Here is a 20,489-nt window from a genome sequence, read left to right as displayed (position 1 = left end):
TGTGACACACTTGCGGTACTTGTAAATAAATAAATGTTTCATACAATTATGTTGTAATCATTCTGACCGCTCTAGTACTTACATTTTTAGTCTTGTGCATTTCTTGCATTATTAATTTAGAGGGCGTGGTAACATTTGGATAGATTTCCTGCCATTTTGGTCCAAGGTGCCCTGATTTTCTTTTCTACCTTTCATTACACAGTAGGTTGAGACATTTTCTATGTATGAAACATAAGCTTTTGGCACAATTTACTGTGTAGGTTTCATTGTACTGTGTGGAAAACACTTAAGTTGAAGCGTATTATTTAACAAATATGCTACATTTCATGATCTAAATTCACATATGAGTAAACTAAAGGCACCAATACTTGTTTCAGATGTTAAGTATATGCATTTGACATTTGAGAAAGATTTTGTGTTGCCAAAAACACATTTTACAAGCAAAAACAGCAGCACACGATTTTCGTTTTTTGGTTATACACTGTTTATACATTTATGGCTCGTGACAAATTACTGCAGGATATTATGAGTAGAACTTTTAACCCAAAGTCTAGAAGGGTATTATCTATGAAAAAATGCATTGAATGAGTAGTTCGCATGACATGGGAACGAAACTCATTTTCTAAGCACTTTTTCATGGGTCCCAACACGTGAACACGGCCTACAAGTCATCATCACAATATTTAATTTGAAGACAAATATTGTCCATATTGCCCAGTCCTACATGACAAACTGACAACTTCATTTGATACATTTTCTGTCAATTCACCAGTCAATTGATATGGTATATTTTATTTGCTGTGTTGTACACTACAGTATACTGTAGCTTAGCAGGTTTTACAAGTGCAACTAGACCTTTCCCTCTCATATAATCTGTAAATTACTATAATGTAAATTACTATAATTCTAAACCGTCTATGGATCAGCAGCCGTTCCACTCCAAGAGGCTTGACAAATGCCAACTCTGCTCAGATGTTCTGCCAAGGCTCCCCTCCATTCTTCCTGTAGTAAGCACATAAGCTTAAGCTAACTGAATCTGACCACTATTAAATTCCTGAATTGACTGGCCTATATCAAACTCATTCCAACCATGACTAAGGATTTCAAACGGATTGGTTACAGGGGGCAGAAACGGCACTGCCAATGAAAAAATAAGCCTAGAGTGTAACTCAAAAGACTTGCGAGTCCACTCTGGGGAATGCTTGGCGACAACAAAGGGTCAGCATTATCAGGTTTCTGGTAGAAGATAGCAATACGCAGCTAGCCGAGTAATCAAAACATGACCATTTGTTGGTGACTTGGTGGTGTCCAGCATGGTCACCGCTATTACCTGAGACTTTAAAGGCCAAGTCTAGACCACTTATGCAGCCACAGTTATGCAGCCATAATAAACACAGGGAAATCTACTGTATAGAATGTAAACTGGCAGTCAGGCTTCCATTATCAAATATCAACATTATATTTGTATGCAAAAGCCATTCATTGATTTACAAGACTTCCAAGGATTCTCAATATTTGCCTATCTTTCTCATTCATTTGCATGTTTCACACAATGGTAGGCAGTGAGATGCCAGGGCTTCGGTAGAATGTATCTGGTTACGCACACATACTCACATATAACTAGGAAGTGCAATCTGAGAGCAGTGAGTTTACAGAGCCAACAGCTTCCAAAGCTTAGACATGACCGGTGTGGAATGAAGGAGAGGCGAGGAGAGGAGAGGAGAGGAGAGGAGAGGAGAGGAGAGGAGAGGAGAGGAGAGGAGAGGAGAGGAGAGGAGAGGAGAGGAGAGGAGAGGAGAGGAGAGGAGAGGCGAGGCGAGGAGAGGAGAGGAGAGGAGAGGAGGAGAGGAAATATGCAACATGTGGCATGATGGTACTACTTCTTTTGTAACTCATCATCTGTTGTGCAACTGTCCCTTCTGAAGTGAGATGGGGAGAAGATAAGACAGGGTTATAGCAATTAGGAGGAGGCATCATGTGCAATTGGGTGAAACATTTAATCCCAAACATATTTGACTCTCCACAAGGTCATATTATGCGACTTCATCTAATAATGCTTGAAACATGGTGGTGGTTTTACGTATTACGTATTGGACGCATTATGGACTTTTAAGAAATCTATTCCCCTCTTGAGTGCCTCAGGTGTTTTTCAATAACTTTAAATTCTCCTTGTTGGTTTGACTCCAGGAACGCCCATCATGTCAGGCTCAGTGGATTCCTTCCCCCCCCCCCCCCATGTCAACATATCCTACTATAAATGTGGCAAACAGAAATGAATACTTTATTCATAATGTTCCGATGTTCAATGTCAATTGTCAAACACAATAAAAATGTAAAATCGCTATTATTTGTGTGGCAATTAATCCTCAACTTAAATTTGGAATCATGACAGCCCTATCCAGTCCGTGGTTTAATACGTATCAAATTGTGGGTCTGTGACATGACAATGTATCACAACCACTGCACAAAACAGAGCTCTGCTAACAAGTCTCTCCACATTCATTATAAAGCCAATGTTTAAACTTCGAAGGGTCACAGCAAATAGCGAAAACATTCCAGACCTCCTCTTTGCATGGCTGTTGAAGATAACAGGCCGAAAATGAACTTTGTATACTGGTGACTGACTTTTTCCCCTCTCTTTAGCCCTTGAATTTAACTGAATGCCAAAACCCAGTGAAAATGTTGGTGAAATTCCTTCTCGCAGCATTCTAAACAATGATTTATCTACTTAGCTGCGCGCCAGTGTTGCGTTCCGAAAATAGCAGATCTAATTTCGACCCGTTGTGACCTTATAGATACATTAAGTATGACATTTTCACACAAGTCTTGAATCAGGCTTTACAATCATCTTTTTTCTGGACAGGATTTATATGGCAGAGATGTTAGATGGTGGGATACAACAATGACATTCCAAGAACAATTACCGGTGTTGTCAGGGACAATAAAACCGGAATGATGAAATGACTAGGTTTGCAAAAGAATGATTATTGCCCTAGTAGAGTGGAGCTGTGCTTTAACACCGTTATTTTTATTCATTCATTTAAATGCCTCTCACGGAAATGATTGCTCTTCTGAAGGAAAAAAAAACTCTAAAATAACCGTAATTATCAAGAGGCATTTTTTGACAGGTTGGAGCTGAGAGCCTAGTGAGGAATGCCTAGCCACAGCCGGGACAAACCATAATCACACACACACACAAACACACACATATATACACTTGTGAGGACAATGGGCATCAACATTTTAGCACAGCAATTTTCTAAATGCCATTTTACACTTGCCTTTGCTATTTTTAACCCTAAAGTGTCAGACAGACACCGAAATAACCGATCTATAAGCTCACAATGTGTCACACTGAGAGTCTGCGACACCTTGTGACTGTGAGCTTGTAGATCGGCTATTTCTTCGGTATGGAGGACACCAGCACATATTAGAAATCTGTACACTACACACAGATCACCTAAACGTAACCTCTAGATGCCTAGTCCCAACCAGAACCTTTTGCTAATTAATAAAAACAAATAAACAATTTTTATGTTGAGGCTCAGCAAGATTCTCCTCACTCACACACGCACACGCCACGGGGCTATAACCAGATGGTAAACAAGTAGTGGACGCGATAGGAGAAGTTGCAGAATATGAGACGAGCATTGTGTTGCCAAGTCTGCTTATTAAGCGCAACCTTTGGCTTGTTTCTTTCCAGAATTGCGGGGGACAAAATGCACATTTGGGGGTTGTGGTTTTTAGGGCTTGATTTCTTTGATGTATATACACTATATTGGTTTAAGGAGTGAATCACATTAACAGAATCGGTCTGGCGTCTACTTTCGAGTATGTGTGTAATCAGTATTATTACAACCAAGAACTGGTGTTACGGAAGTGCCATCCAAGTGTTACGCTGAGCACCGACTACACACCCGGGCTCTTTGCGCAGTGAAATCCACAGTAACTCGCTTACAATACGCGGACCTGGCAACCCTGCTTCCCGTCTTTCTATTGGCTTCCGATCGGACTCCCGGAAGTTACATACCACACACACACACACACACACACACAGCTACACATTTATCGATATGTCGATATGTTTAGGCTTGTATTTTGAGGTGAGATTTAGCGTATTTCTCCAACAAGATTTGGCTTGTTTTTGGCTTGACCACCACAGAACTAGTGCTGTAGTTGCCTTGATCTCTAGTCAGGGCTCAAGTCAGGGCTCTAGTCAGGGCTCTAGTCAGGGCTCAAAGAACTCCACACAGACGTAAGGCCTATTCATAGTCTGGATTTTCGGTGGTAAGGTGACCACCGCTCCGGTGGTGAGCTGACCACCGGAGCTGAAATAACGTTGAGCGGTGGTGAGTAAAAACAGAGAGAAGGGCTGGAGCGGTGGCGGTGGTTTGCTCTTCACCGCGGCTCGTGACGTCATGTTGTAGTTCGGTGGTCACCCCACCACCGTAAATCCAGACTATGTATGAGCCTTAACTCTCTCTGTCGCTCACATGGACGTCAGCAAATCACGTCACTGCAAAGCAACTGCATGAATCCAACCAGGCCAGCCAGGGTAACCTGGCTCTGCCGGTAGAAAAATGTAGTATGCAAGCTAACAAGTATGCACTAATACAGTACTAATACCGATTAGATGCTTTTTATTTTATATCTCCGAGACCCCAGTCTATACCATAAAATCGTCAATGTTAGTTTAACTCTAAAAGTGGGCAAAGGACTCATTTACTGTAGTGTCACTCTCAGACTTACTGACCCACAAGGATCCATTTGGAGGTGGTCCCCCAGACCCCATGTTGAGAAACAGTGGGCTATACAGTACAATATTAATTGTAACACTACAATTAGCAAACTAATTGAGAAAACAGACTTTCATGGGAGCCTAGTAACCACACATAAAAACAAAGCTTAAATTGCAGTACAATGTCCTGTGTTTATTCTGTTTGTTTATTTTTGGTGGTGTGAAAACTCTGTTCACACTTAGACTTTATTGTCATTAGTGGGGGTTTGTCTTATTGCTTTTACATGTGTATGTTTTTAGTGCTTGAACACTGGAGTGAAATACATTGCATTTAAAATTACTCATGATGAGTTGAGAAAATATATTCGCCCACTATTCCTATGTTACTCAATATTATTATGCACAACCAGTCTACATTGTAAATGCAAAGATGCTCAGATACTGTGTGGATACTGAATAGTAGCATGGGCATACCAGCATGATATCGATATTGTAATGATAATACCAATTTATTTTAAAATGTTTGCACTGCAGTATGATTGAAACCAGGAACACTTATTCCAAATATCCCACAACCCAAATGTGGAACTTCACATCATCAATATTCAGTATACACCATCGAATTGATCAAATTCCACATTATAAGACAATGCAACTCGGGTCAGAAACTGTGAAAGAGAGCAAGTGTGGATGTTCTCCGATCTTCTATGTCTAAATCTTTTCCTCTCTCCCTCTCTGCCAACTCCAGTCAACAGCTCTGCATTCCCAGAGATACATGCAGGTCTATACTCCTTCCTGTGTGAATGGTGCTGTGCTGTGCTGTGCCAGTCCAACAGCAAGGTAACCAAACACCTACACATGAAGCACGCTTGATAGCTTTAACCGAGACGGCTTAAGAACAAATTCCTCCTGAATTACACTTAAATCCCTCTCACGTTTTACAAGCTCCGGGCAGCACTATTCAGATGGGTTGTGTTGGCCAGGTAGAGCATGGACCACGGTATATTTAAACAGTAGAATGGAACGTAAATGTTTGGCTGCTACTTACTTTCCATGCACTAAGCTAAGACGGCTACAATATAAAACTAAACAGCATTGGGTAGCACTTTGTCTGATCCATGCAAATCCTCTGTCAGTCCCAAGATAAATATGCACACTGTGCAAAAATACAGAGGGGAAAAAACTAAAATGATTAGTTTTTATAATAAAATAAATAGATTTAGTTCAAATAACTGTTGCACCCCAATACTAGTTAATTTAAATGAACACAGTGATATGGAAGTATGGATCAATTGGAACTGAAAGATGGAGAATGGCGTAGAGTGCATGCATGCTCTCTCTCTAATGCATGTCAGAGACTGAGAGACGGACACACAGACACCATTGCAACAGAACAGCATCACTGATGGAAAAACATATTAGCTTGAGCAGGCAGACAGACAGGCTTGACAGACAGACGAGCGCTTTCATTCAGGCCCACTGTCTCAGTCAGAATAACTACATAAGACCCGGGGGCTCCTTTAAACATGACCAGAGCAAATAGCCTCACTATGCCCAGAGATCCCTGCTGAACACAAACCGCCCGGGAGCAAAACGTGAAAAGATAAATGCTATTTCCGGGTGGGTGAAATTTACTAGAGCGAAGGGCTTTTTATAACATTGAAGCAAAGTCAGGAGAAATATACGCCGTAACTTAGAGGCTAACTGAAGCGTGGAAGATAAAAATGTTAACAAAACATTCTCATTTTAAAGGAAAATAAAGAGTGACAAAATGAGACGTGCGAGGTACAACAGCAACGACATCATGGCTTAAATCCATCAAGCTGCATCATATCCTAGCAAAACACCTCTGGGTGTCATTGCTCAAGTCTCTCACAGTAGAGAGACACATTGTTTTTTTTTTTTTTTACATACTTTTAGATTTATTTTTTGTCAAATACAAGACAACACAACAATACGAGACATCAAATGACAGAAAAGTAAGCTTACCACACAGACACACACACGTGTCAGTGAAGCTACATTAAATAGGAGAAAGGCCAGTGAGTGACAGTGGTGATTCCAATCCAGAGGTCATTTTAGGTGCCTGTTGTTCATCCTGATTCCTGCCAAGAATTAACACTGCTAGTGCTACAGTATAACTGTATAAGCATGACATAAGCCGCTGCATTCCACTAGACAGATTTCCATTTCATAAGGTCACTGGCCTGGGGTCGCAGGAGGACTGTGTGGGGGAGATGGATTGGGGTAAGACTAGTCACTTTTCACTTAAGTTGTCCTGGAAGCCAGGCAAAATGAGATACTGTAGCAATAAAACCCCTCATTTCAGGGTGTCTTCTATCAATTACAGATATGAGATATTACAGATATCATACACGCCACGGCCATGTAAGTCATGAACTCACAATACCGGACGTCCCAATTTTGGGCATGCCATCATTATACAGTAGGCATTGTAGCTATACTGTACTATGGAAGTTAGGGTGCTAGTAAACACACCAAAAAAACTAAAAGACTAGTGTGTTGTACATGGAACACCACACCAATGCTGTGCATGGATTATGAAACCATTCAAAAGCAAATTTTACAATTACTGTGTGGAAATGTTGAGGAACTCTACAGCTTATGCTCTGTGTTACTAAGCATTTCTATTCCCATACAGTCAGTAAGAGGCAATAAATCAAACAGCAAGCGTTAGCTGAAGGTACAGTGTTCTGTCCAAGGGTCAGTTGACTGACTTTAAATGTAAACAGTGTGGTTTGACTGGCCTGTGGAATGCAGTTGTCACACTGACCTACTTCTGACCTGCAAGGCTCAACATGCAGCCTGCAGCCAAGGGCTGTCACCATTACACATTTAAGTTGACGATTAGTTGTTGTCATACACAATGATTGCGATTAACGATTTACGGTAATTGTGTTTTTGGCATTGAATATTGAATTTTTGGCCTTCGTAATCACAAAGGCTGGGAATTGCGTAATTTTCTGCAACGGTTATTGTGTTATTAAAAAAAACTAAATCATTTTCTCAATAAGTCACAGTAGAGAGATGACTAAACTCTCTTCTAAACATCCCATTCTCAGAGACAAGGAAACATTTGAGAAGGAAATATAACGGTAATAGACCTCAAATAAAGTAAATGGACTGCAAGTAACACGCATCCAATTACTGACATATTTCCATTTAAAAGGCACACAACACACAAGTTAATATGCTCCCCTGCCGGAGTCAGGACCATTGTGCCCGACAGTACAGGGGACAGGGGTCAACTTGTTCCTGTTGAGCCCCTGGCACAGTCAGCAACAGACCACTTCTGAACTAAACCCAACAGTCGGGGTACATCCAGCTGTTTAGGACACAGCAGGAGCTGACTTCAGAGGACTTCCTTCCTTTCCTTCCTTTCATCTCTCACCGTTTCCAAAACTGAGCCACAATATGGGTCCACACAGGGTGTCAGAGGTGGCTCGTCATGGTGTGTCAGAGAACTGGAACTCAATGCTTCCCTCGGAAAGGAGTGATGCACAGACTCCCTTCACACATCCACACAAACAGTGCTATGACATGCATCCCAGCAGGAGTGTTTACTGTATGTCTTAATTGTTCCTATCTTTGGCCATGTCATAATAGGCTATATTTTTAAGTGGCGCAACCACTTCCTTACACAGCTTTGTGTGTCTGTGAGTGGCTGGCTGGCTGGCTGGCTGTGTCCATCCCTGGCTGGGTCTGAGCATGAAAATAGCATTTGGTTGGTTTTCACAACCAAGTGTCACTGTTGTGCAACCTAACACGCGTTCCTGTGGGCCTGGAAGTTTCGGGGACCCCCCGGGACGCCCACACAGAGTTGCACCACTTACTTCACACAGGTGTGATTTTTCAAAAACATTTAACAGTTTTCTAAAATAATAATCCAATAATAGCAGTACCTGGTCACAACACGCTGCATTGAGACTTGTGAGCTCTTAGATTGTCTGTTTTCTCTATTTGATGTATGGCATGGTATATATATATATATATATATATAGTACTTAAGTGGTTAATAATATTATAGGTTACTATATACGTCCATAACGTGCAGTAACTGCAGTTTGAGATAATTATGTGTACAAATGAATTAGTATTGTTCAACCCTGCATTAGTCCTTCCACACAGAGACTCACAGAATACTGCAAAATAGAGGAGATCACAGATTTATTTTACTGCTAATTTACAGCTAAATAAAGCCGTTGTAAAATGGCCATGTTCTCCTTCTCCAGTCACTCCTAAGTCATTAAACCAAAGACACGCATCATTTGTTGTAGGAGCTACAGTGTTCTTGCACTATTTAGTCCATATAGGATAGTGAGCATGTATTATACTGTAGGCTCACTGGCTACAGTAGTACAGATCTTAACAGGACCCATTAAAGAAAGTCATTGTCCCCCGACTTTACTGAAACATCCCGATATGCTTATCTGGCCATTGTATTTTAATTGATCAAATAATCGATCAATGAAGCTTCCAAACAGACCCTCAGACTTCTTCCGTTTTATTTTCTTGTAATCTACAGTATGCACTTCTGCTGAGTCAAACTTCCTGAGTTGTAATAAACACTGGACCTGTCACCAACCGTCTGTGACCTCAACAGAAGTACACAAAACGTGGAGCAAACACAGTTGAAAAGGAACCTGATGAGGTGCAATCAATCAAGCTTAGCTAACCAATATTACAAATGTGCAAGCAATGGCAGGCAGGTCATTCTACAAAGACAGCTGTGTGTCTTTTAGTCCAGGGAGGGACGTGGCTGTCAGGTCAAGCCCTCGTGACCCAATTTAAGTCCTTTCTAGTCTGACTGTTGTTGCTCTGTTGTTATTGTGGCTAAATCTGGGTTACATGGCCACTGCTGATGGTCAATTGGTGCAGTGACTCTCAACCTTTTGAATTTCAAGGACCCACAGGACGCCTGGGACCTTAATTCTACACAGCAAAATCCTCAGTGTTAATCAGCTCCAAGACCAAGAGTTTATAAATAGAACCAAATAATGGACCATGTGGTTCCATTTGTACGCTCTCAAGAGTTACAGACCCGTAAGGGTCCATTTGGACCAGTTGTCGGTCCCCAGAACCAACGTTGAGAGCCAGTGGGTTAACGCTGAGAACAAAAGCAGATGTTTCTATAAACGGAGGCCCCACGACAACGGGTCCATTTTGACAGACACGTGAGGAACAAAAGACACAGAAGTTAAATAACTACATAGACATTCTACACTTGTGAACCATAACGAGCGGTTCTAATTCTGTTGCCCCACAGAAGCTCTGTAGAGACAGCTGCATGCGATCCTACTGCATTGGGTCTCGTACTTTTTCGTGTCATGGCCCTCCATCTGAAGAGGTTTTGTTCCAGGGATGGGACCATATTAGAGTAATAAATATAATAGATGACGGTCACCGGATTTCTCCTCTCATCCACTTGCATTGAGTTGCTCACCCAGCGCATGGGGCGAAGTAGCCATCATATAAATGGATAAAGTGGTTAAAAACATGGTTAATTTCTCCTTTTTTTACCAGTAATAGCCCCATTGAGATTAAAAATCAATTTTGCAAGGGAAATGATTGTGATGAGAATACTATATTAACTACTTTTACTGTGCGGCGGTGGTAGAGTGGCTGGATGCCGGTAACCGCAAGGTTGCCAGTTTGAACCCGGGGACCCCCAGAGTTAGTGTCGAAGTGTCCATGAGCAAGACTCTGAACCCCTAATTGCTCCTGATGTGCTGGTTGGTGCCTTGCATAGTTTCTTCCGCCATCGGTGTATGCATGTGTGTGAGAATGGGTGAATGTAATGCACAATCTATGTAAAGCGCTTTGGATAAAGGTGCTATATAAATGCACCATTTTATTTTCCATTTACTGGAGATCCCCTGGAACCCACCCGAGACTGAGGTGAGCTACATGAATAGACTAAATTAAAACATCACAATATTAACAGTTGTCAGCTAAGCTTCTGGATCTCACAAATAAGCTTAAAGTAGCCTATAAGATATGATAATTAAAACCAGGAAAAGAAAACACTTGGCCATATTACAATATATTATGATATCCATTCCAAAATGACCCCACACATTATTTAGTGTCTGATATCACGTTACTTGTGTGAAGTGAGGGGCGCTCTTATCATGGTACCATCATACATCACATTCCGTGCTCAGCCAATCAAATCATCTCAAATTTGGTACACACAAAGCTGGGCATAGGAGGGGCTAGTGCCCCTCAAAAAACATGTCAATTGAGTAGGCTGCTTATCAATAGGCCTCACAATATATTGTATCTCACAAAGTACAACAACAAACGACCTCTCCATTTCTCCTCTCCATGCGAGACCAGTGAGTTTTAATCTATCTAGTGACAATGAATAAATTAAATAACATGTTGGTAGACCGCCAGCAAGATAATCTACAGTAAGTATTAGGTAAGGTAAGCTACTGTATTGAAGACTACTGCAAAATGAGCTTCAACTCAACTGTCAACATGCTGTAATAAGGAAACAACATATTCTGGTCCAGAATATGTTGTTTCCTTATTACACGTATAACCTATCCAGAATTTCTGGATAGGTTTACAGTAGCTCTGGTCCATAGCGTTAAGGACTTGAGAAGTCCCCAGGGCTACAGTAAAGCAGTGGTTCTCAAATTGGGGTCAGGGTTCATTGAGAGGGTTCTAAACAACTCTATGGTTCTAAATTACAAGTCTGTAACTCTGACAGTATACAAAATACAAACGGAGCCAAATGGACCCTAGTGGGTTTATTTGGTTCCATTTAAATACTGTCCTTGAGATGTAAAAATTAGAGTACCACTGCAGTAAAGGATGTAACTTGTCCTACTTGACACCGTGCACAGCACTGCAGCCGATTCGTTTGACGTGAAAGGTGAAAAATAGGTGAAAATATGTATTTTTCTCTTCTTTCACGCAGCAGCAGCAGCAGCCCATCAACCACCAGCAGTTTATTCAAGATGACAGATAACAGCAAGGAAAGACTTGAGCAGCTAGGAACAGCAGCCAGGCTTTTACCAGGCATGCACACACAAGACACAACGAGCATTCCGAAGGCTGTCCCCACAGATCTATGGACTGAATACATTGGCAGCTCGGGGACCGCTGACATAACGAGCACTGATTTTTAACACCAAAAGCAAGTGCAACGCTCACATTATCAATCTATAAATTACGCAAATATACAATCTGATAACAGATTATGATTGTATCGGTCATTTGCGTTGCCTGATAAATTAAAAGCACCAAAGCGTGACAACGGTGACATTCCAAACGTGCAGAGTTAAGTAACCGTCCGACCGTCGATCCATTCCACCAAGGCAAGTGTTGGACCGCGGTTCGGTTGTGTTCTGCAACTGCAAAGCGACCCGCAACAGCAAAGACAATCAATCCTTCTTACCTTTGATTCGTGCGTTAATATTATCCATTGATATACTTCCACAATTAATCCATGTCAACCCATAATGCCAAGTTTGTCCATAAATAAATAAACTCCACGGTGTGTTGTTCAGAGCAGGCCCTGCCAGTATGTATTCACTGTGTGAGAAAAGAAGGCGCAACTTGAAACTGACAGAGGCGGCGGGGTCGAGCGCACGTTACGCACTAGAGGAGGGGCGCTCAACACCGCACATAAACTCAAAGCACTTCGCCTAAACGTGTTAATCTCACCGCGTTCGTGTCATTGCAATGCTGGATTAACACTTCGATGGACGAGGCGTTTCATTTGGGAGGAAACGGTGTCGCATTTGCAAAACGGCGCGATTAAAGTGGACTGTCCCACACACAGACACCCCTCCGCCCGTGCTTCGCTTTGAGCCGGCGTGTTTACAGAGTTTAATCCTATTGGTCTGCTGAGAGGTGACGCTGTAGCTGCAGGAGGATTCCAGGGAAAAAAACATCAGAGAGAGGACTGGGAGGGCAGGGTAAAAGGTTTGTGGACAGGACAATCATTCATAAACCACTATAGCAGTAAATAAATACACTATAGGAAGGGAATTCCCCTTCCCTCCTATATCTGTGATTTGTCATAGTAGGGGAATTGCATTCCATTTTTAAATGTATTGTAGTATGTTTTCCTTTTTTTATTATAACAAACTGTCTAGACATATTATGTTAATTGAGGGTTTTAGAGTGGTTGAAAACTTTCTGGGACATAATGTGGAAGATACAGAAACAGGGGTTAATAATTATGGGACAATCATTTTTGTCACAGGAGAAGCATGAGTCTACGATAACCGTAGTGGGATTTGATTTATGCCATATTCTGGGCATTTCTCTTCTATCCCCCTTATTTTTCCCTTCCAAAAATTCATTTTTTTTTTTACAATAACAAAAATGCAGATCTACAAGCCGGCAACGTGTCACGATGCTACACATTGTGAGCTTATAGATCGTCAATTTCTGTACCACGGTACAATGGGCTTACTTGCTGCAGACTGAATCAGGCCCCAATCTGTCCCACACTGTGCCAGAACAATAACATTAAAATAGGCCTTAGCATATTCATTATCGAGACAGTCACCATCACACAGGAGACTGCAATTAATACAATACAACAAACCATGAACCCACATAACTCACAGCAGGCCTGAAGCTTATCCTCAGTATCATGGGCTTGTTAAGAGGAAAAGGTCAATGGCATGCAGACCTTTAATAATAATCCACTCAGCTATCAAAGTCACCGGCGTGTCAAATGTGCTATTGCTTTAACGACTGCACCGCAAGCTCGCCACACACACACAGCAGCAGCGACTTCAAAATGTGTCTACTTGAGATTGTGGCGGATATTTTTGTCAGAAATAGTCTATTATCTGTTCAGGAGTGAGTGTTCATGGGCAAGGCGTCCTAGGCGAGCTTGTTAGGTGAGTCCCCTCCACCACTATCAGTATGTCACAGTGTGTCTCTCCCTTGCCATGGTGGCTGCGAGGCAGTAGTGGAAAGTAACTAAGTGCATTTACTCAAGTACCATTTTGAGGTACATTTACTTTACTGGAGTATTTCCAATTCTCTGTACTTTTACTTCTATACCACTACATGTCAGAGCCAGTGGCAAATATATTTACTTTCTACTACACTACAATTATTTGAAAACTTTAGTTACTATTTATTTTGTATATATTTTTCTACAAATACAATAACCACTTCAGCCCTATATTCTGCCTATAGCAGATAGCAGATATCTGCAAATAGCAGATCTACAAGCTCAAGACGCGTCCCCATTGTAAGCTTGTAGAGTGGCTATTTTTCTAAGATTTGAATGTGTACTTTTACACCAAGTACATTTTGATTACCAGACTTTTACTTGTAACAGAGTGTTTCTACATTGCAGTATTGATACGTTTACTTAAATAAAAAGATTGAGTAGTTTTTCCACCCACTGGCCGCGAGGCAGACACTGTCTTGGCTGTCACCCCCTGCCACAGGACAGATACTGTATAGGCTCGGCCCACGTGGCTGTTTTCAACAACACCCACATACAAGCTCATCTCATGATGATACTGCCTGAACTTCGGGCTGGCCGATATGGAGAAAATCAAATATCACAATGATTTATTTGACCAAATAGCTCAATATCGAAGTTCTGACAATTTAAAATGTTCAAATATTGGAAATAGCTAAACTAGCAGATCTACAGGATCAAACTTCTGAGCTTTTCATACTCCTTAACCATTTTACATACATTTTTTGAAAGTATAAAATAGGACGTAGCTGATTAAAACCAGGAAAGGACAACACTTATGCCATATTCACCATATTATACTATCCAAAACCCCTTTCCATATGGTCTGTCAAATGAACCTGGGTCCATTCAATATTAATCCAAAGGTTTACTTTTTGTGACTTTATGTTTATCTGTATTGTAATAGCTGTTTATATTCAACATAGATGCAATTGTATCCTATGAATGTACAAATAATCCCGGAGAATGCCACCTGCATTCCCTGGAGGGTTATTAGGCATTCTCCTTCGCATTTTTACTGACTTTGTATATACATTTGTGTAAAAACATGTAAGTGAAAACAAAAACTTGTATTAAGGGGCTGCAGTTTATTTGTGTTGTTTTTTGTAGAGCTTTATCAATCTCATGTTTCACTCAGCTGATGACTGCTTAGAGTGTGGGGGTTGTGAAGGGTTAAGTGCCTTGCTCAGGAACACTTTGACACATACAGTACATGGGCGGGCTGGGAGGCGAACGGGTGACCTTCTGATTACCAGACAGCTTCTCTTCCCACAGCTGATGTGATCAGCTGGTAGCAGTGCCCACAGTGCAGCTGTGCTGCAATAGTTTTTGTCTGCTGCCAGTGTTTCATGAAAGCCTGGGCTTTGTTCAACAAGCTATACATCACTCGGGTCGACATCTAAAAAGGTAACCTGGCCGCCATGGCCCACAAAATACCTGACTTCAAAGACCACTGCTTCATCATCGTTGCATCGCATTTGCAAGCCAACACCCAGTTTATCATGAATAGGCGATATAACATGGGCTTGACGGGAAATGTTATTCTCCTTTGTGCAGCTTTTATTTCCAACAAACCACAGGAAATGATGGATAGGAATTTTGAATATGCATCTAATAAAGGGAATAGTTGTGCAGTTGATTAAAACACAATCCATGCCAGTACACTACAATAGAAACGCAGACCAGTGGCCAGCGTTTCTATTGTAAACGCAAAATTAGTGCTTAAAACCTAACCTGTCGTTCCTTGGCTTGGATTGGGTTAATACAGTGCTTTCCAAAGCAATTCCAAAAACCAGTTGGCACAATGGAGTTGATCTTCACCGTACAATTATCTCCAGTATCCCAACGCTAATAACGTGCAACATAAAGTGGCACAACAAGAAGTGTTACACTAACCACAAATTGTGTCAATTCGATTTTCATTTATTTAAGCATTTGATTGGAGCCATATATGCTTCATCGTACGACAAACAGCAAAAATAGCTGATCTACAAGGTCACAACACATCACATGCTTCACAGCATTTTGTGAGCTTTTAGCACAGCAATTTTACATATTTTTAAATATATGTGAAATGAAAAAAGGACATTATTGAGAATTTGCCCAAAATAGGAACACCCGGGTTAACGTTATGCAAAAAAGAAAAAAAATGTGGTTCCAACAGGCTCGAAATGCTGTGCACCTTATGTAAAGGATAGTACTGTGTAGGAAAATAATAATAATTTGCCTACCGTACATCCAAATGACTATTTCCTCTATTTAATGCTTATTATGAGGATTATGAGGATTGAGCATGCCGTGAAGAGGTGATGAAAATACCTTTGTTATGTAACTGCACATGGAAGCGGTGTTGTGTCACATAATATCAATACAACACAGCATGATGGTTCAATATCAATTTGAGGCTCAAACCAACGCTTAACTCTCCGTCATGACTTAACCACATACTGGGAGAACATTTGGCATAAAAAAAGCTAACATTCGGTGAAAATAGGCGACCATTCAGCTATAAAACAGGACAACATTTTTGGTGCAGATAGTCCGATCTATAAGCTCACATCGCATTACAACGTTGTGAGCTTGTAGATCGTCTGTTTTCGGCAAAGAGACTTGGTGTGTAGAGAAAAAGGGAGGGGACCACCAAGTACAGACCCCTTGGGAGCCCCGGTCAGCGAACTATTAAGGCTTTAAGTGGCTAATGACATTCCACATATGGGGCCTCCAATGAAAACCAATTGACCTAGTAGGAATTAACTAATTAAACAAACCGCAAGGGGAATAACTAAACACGTTTGGTGACTTAAATTCAGAGCATTAGGCTGAAACCCACACCTGAGAGAGGAGATTATGAGTTAGGGACAAGACTGCCCGCAGTGCACTCGACACAGTGTTGATCACACAACCACCAGTCAGTCAGGTTGTTTCCATGCAGTCCACCCTATATGTTATGAACCTGCCGCTAATTGAACACATTCAGACGAAGAGCTTGTGTCCACCTCCACCTACAAAGACGAGGACGGACCGGCACACACACATTCCACACATAACAAAGGAAATCATCATCATGTATGCATGATGTCATCCCTGAAGATTTCACAGACATCATCTGTCACATCGCATCACGTTATCGAAGACGAGGCGTGTCAAATGTCTGGCATCAAATCTCCGTTCTATTTGCTGTTGACAAAAGGTAATGACAAGGTATAAGGTACTTACTATGCTGCTGTTAGAGCCAAGGTGTTACTCCGGCTTTGGCTTTTGCTCTCTTTCTCTCTCTCTCTCTCTCTCTCTCTCCTTCCTTCCTTCGTTCGTCACTCCCTCCCTTTCCCCCCCCGCCGCCGCCGCCTCCTCCTCCTCCTTCTCCTCCTCCTCGCGTGCTTCTCTCCCTTTTCTCCGCTACAGCAAGATGCTGCCTGGACTGATGCACGTTGGCATGGTAACCGGGGGGATTCTCACATGACGGGTCTCTCCGGCTGCTGATTGGTCAGGCACAGGGAAGGCGGGGGGGAGGGGGGTTGGGGGCATCCTCCCAGAGATGATGTCACACAGGCCCACAAAGGGAGGGGTTTCTTTCTCACTCAGGCTGCCTGTGAACACACCACCAACAGACACACACACACACACACACACACACACAGACAGACACAATGGATGTCTTTTTAGGAGGGCTTGAATTGGCCCTGTAAATCCCGACTGAAGGAATTAACCACTTAAGTTGACCAGAGTACCCCCAGTGGTCAGGCTATGTTTGTCCCAGAATATAGACGCTATGGTAGATAGTCGACTGATTGACTGGCTTAGAGACGGGCAGATTTACTGATGTACAGACAGGCTGGGACTGACTGGATGTCTGCCTTGTTGACGTGAGATTCTGGGCTCCGATCCGGCTTTAATGCTTGTGTGCTCTTGTGATGCTGCGGCCCATGCAGCTACACACTGGAAAAATGTGATCCGGCACTAAGCTTCCAGAGGGGCAGCGGGATACAGAAATAACACAGCAGTTATAAGACACACTATAGCCCCCCCCCCCCCCCCCCCCCATCGCATGTGGCAGCTTGACCTGCTGGCCTACCCACACAGCCTACAGGGCAGGCAGGGGATATTTATAGCACCATAGAAGCCCGACAGATGATGCGTAGCAGTTGCTATTTACTCTCAGCTATGTGTGATATTCTACACTGCCCGTGAAGGAAAAGCACCGTTACACAATCCTTGCGTAACGCAGCTATGAAGTCAATAGTAAATAGCGTGCCACAGGAGGAAATGCAGATCAAGTTATTATGACATGGAGGTGTGTGCAGGCCAGGGCGTAGGTCCACTCACCAGGGGGGCCACACTACGCACACACACACACACACACACACACACACACACACACACACACACACACACACACACACACACACACACACACACAGTAATACTACCTCAAAAACTCCATCATTTAAACACAGTTTAGAATAGTAACAGCTCACAACGTGCCACAATCCGGCATGTCTATGTCTAATGACGTGCCCAAAATAGGTACATCAGGGTTAACATGGTTAACTACCACCACCACCACAGCAGCACACAATAGAAGGTCTGTTTGCAATATGTTAGAACAACATTAATTGTGCCTCTCGTCCGCACTGATAAGAGCATTTTCAACAGCTACGCAGCAAAACCAGAGGTGCTACTGAACAACATAATGTGCCATAATTGCATAATGATAAGCACCCTGCTGTTATACTACATATTCTACAGGCCCACGGCCACAGAATCTGTGACTGCTGCGAACTGGAACCAGGTCAGGAGCAACATGGGAGCAGTTTAGTCTGTTCGACTGGGAAGAGAGAAAAATGCGCTCTCTGTTGAGGCAACAAAAGGATTTGGAAAGTGCCAGAGTAGTTTATTGCAGCATGGGTCCTCAAAGTGCGGTCCAAGGAACCGAAGGGATCCTCGACAGGGTTCCAGAGAGTCCCCAGCTAAACTATACTATAGCAGCATCCAGCATCCATCGGTTTAACCATTTTTACACTATTTTATACTTGAGCAATTTGAAAATAGCATATCTACAAGCTCACAATACGTTGTACAGTAGCTGTATTTTTGGAAAGAAAATAACAATTATTATTAGTCCCTGCCTGGCACAAAGTGTTTTCTGAAGTGGTCCGCGGCCAAATACATATCAATACGGGGGACCGGGTCCTTGACATAATCCTGTTTGAGAACCACTTCATTACAATACGCCCCATGTGGGACATAGTGGCTCTCTGTCAACTTGTCTCCTGTGATGCAGCCATGATGATTTACATATATATGGTGGCCAGGCCAATCTGTGGTTGGACTCCAGGTTTGGAAACATTGATGCGGGATTTGATGCAGTCCAATCTGTCACTCTGTGTGTTTCTGGTAAATATCACATGCTGTGGGTTTTTTTATGGTGATGTCATGTGCTCTCTTCATTCCAGACAATGAGAAACTTCACAAAACCAGTAAACACTGCATGTCAGAGTTTCTTCTATGTGAGTAATGAATATAGTCTCACACGAAGCGAGAGTTAAAAGGGGTCAACTTTCTGTGTTGGCCATTTATTGGAAAACACAGTGTAAAATACACATGTGAGTTTTTAAGAACGAAATAAGTTGCCATTTGGTCATGTTGTATTGTAATACCAGTTACCATACCTGTAAATGCCATAAACTACTTTTAAAACAGGGGTCCTCAACGTTTTTCAGGCCAAGGACCCGTTCGCTGAGAGAAATGAAGCAGGGACCCCTCCACTAAATATTGTATAAAATTATGTTGCAGAATCTTTCATAACTTGTTCATAAACCATTCGTTTTTTAATCAAACATAAAATGGTGAAAATAGTTGTTAGCTCAGTGCGTAGCAATGTAATGATGTGTGAGCTTGTAGATCTGCTATTTTTGCTGCTATTCGCTGCTATTACTTCAACATACAATAGTATGCTGAAGTAATAGGCCAAGTAGGGGGTTAAAAATACAAAAAATAAGAGATACAAGGTTTCTGCCCCACAGTGACGATTTGTAATTGCACAAATTAGCAAACACTAACCAGTCTCAATTATAGAAACCCAGCAAAGTTTCCTGGGTATTTGTATGTTTGTACATGGTTTAATGAGCATCGTGCCTGTCACAGACTGCATGCGCAGAGCAAGTTCAGTCAGGAAGTTCACTTCATCCAATCACACACTCATTTCGGCTATTTAAACTGGAAGTTTGCACTGCTCAATCTGCTTTCTTGTTTGCTACTGCACACACTGATACTGCTGCGCTGCTGTCTGCTTAAACTTTTGCTGCTCACCCTCCTCCACCCAAGCTACCACCTGTCGCTTTGGATCTGCTGTTTAGATACGGGGGATTCGGACGGATAACTGATGCGCTTGATCTGAGTACCTAAATAGCAGATCCAATTCATCGCCAAACTATAATAAATATATTGCTCATTTTATATTCAATACATATATTCCATCCATTCTTGAGTTGTCCTGGCTGATATACTATTTTAGGAATTATCACACAATTAATTGAATATACTTATATGTAATACTTATTATTAGAATTTTTTAAATGCAGTACTTTTGTACAAATGCAAATGTGCAGTCACACTTGGTCTCGTGCCACATGTCAGTGTCATACTGAAGAGCTGAAATGCAAATTCAATTTGATATATTTTTACAAAACTAGTCAAAATAAATAATATAGGCTATAATATATAATAATAATAATTCATAGTTATTTCTATTGTACCCTAACT

The 20,489-nt window shown here is 41.9% G+C and overlaps 1 protein-coding gene across 26 annotated transcripts in view; it reads right to left on the bottom strand.

Annotated features, from left to right (window-relative positions):
• mical3a (microtubule associated monooxygenase, calponin and LIM domain containing 3a) overlaps positions 1 to 20,489 on the bottom strand; it is a 139,164-nt gene that overhangs the window by 86,655 nt on the left and 32,020 nt on the right. For 23 of the 26 annotated variants that reach the window (XM_083763512.1, XM_083763514.1, XM_083763535.1 and 20 more), the window contains exon 1: positions 12,168 to 12,301. The exons of 1 other annotated variant lie outside the window; for it this stretch is intronic. The gene's annotated coding sequence lies outside the window, so the exon portion shown is untranslated. Of the gene's footprint in view, positions 1 to 12,167; positions 12,302 to 13,348; positions 13,452 to 16,943; positions 17,020 to 20,489 lie in introns of those variants that run through there. 2 more of the 26 variants (XM_083763531.1, XM_083763532.1) reach the window with 2 other exon arrangements.

Source organism: Protomyctophum parallelum, assembly GCF_964188405.1.
Source record: "Protomyctophum parallelum genome assembly, chromosome: 4".
Classification (NCBI taxonomy): Eukaryota; Metazoa; Chordata; class Actinopteri; order Myctophiformes; family Myctophidae; genus Protomyctophum; species Protomyctophum parallelum.
Note: the sequence above shows the minus strand (reverse complement) of the source record. Positions and strands in the feature narration are given on the sequence as shown.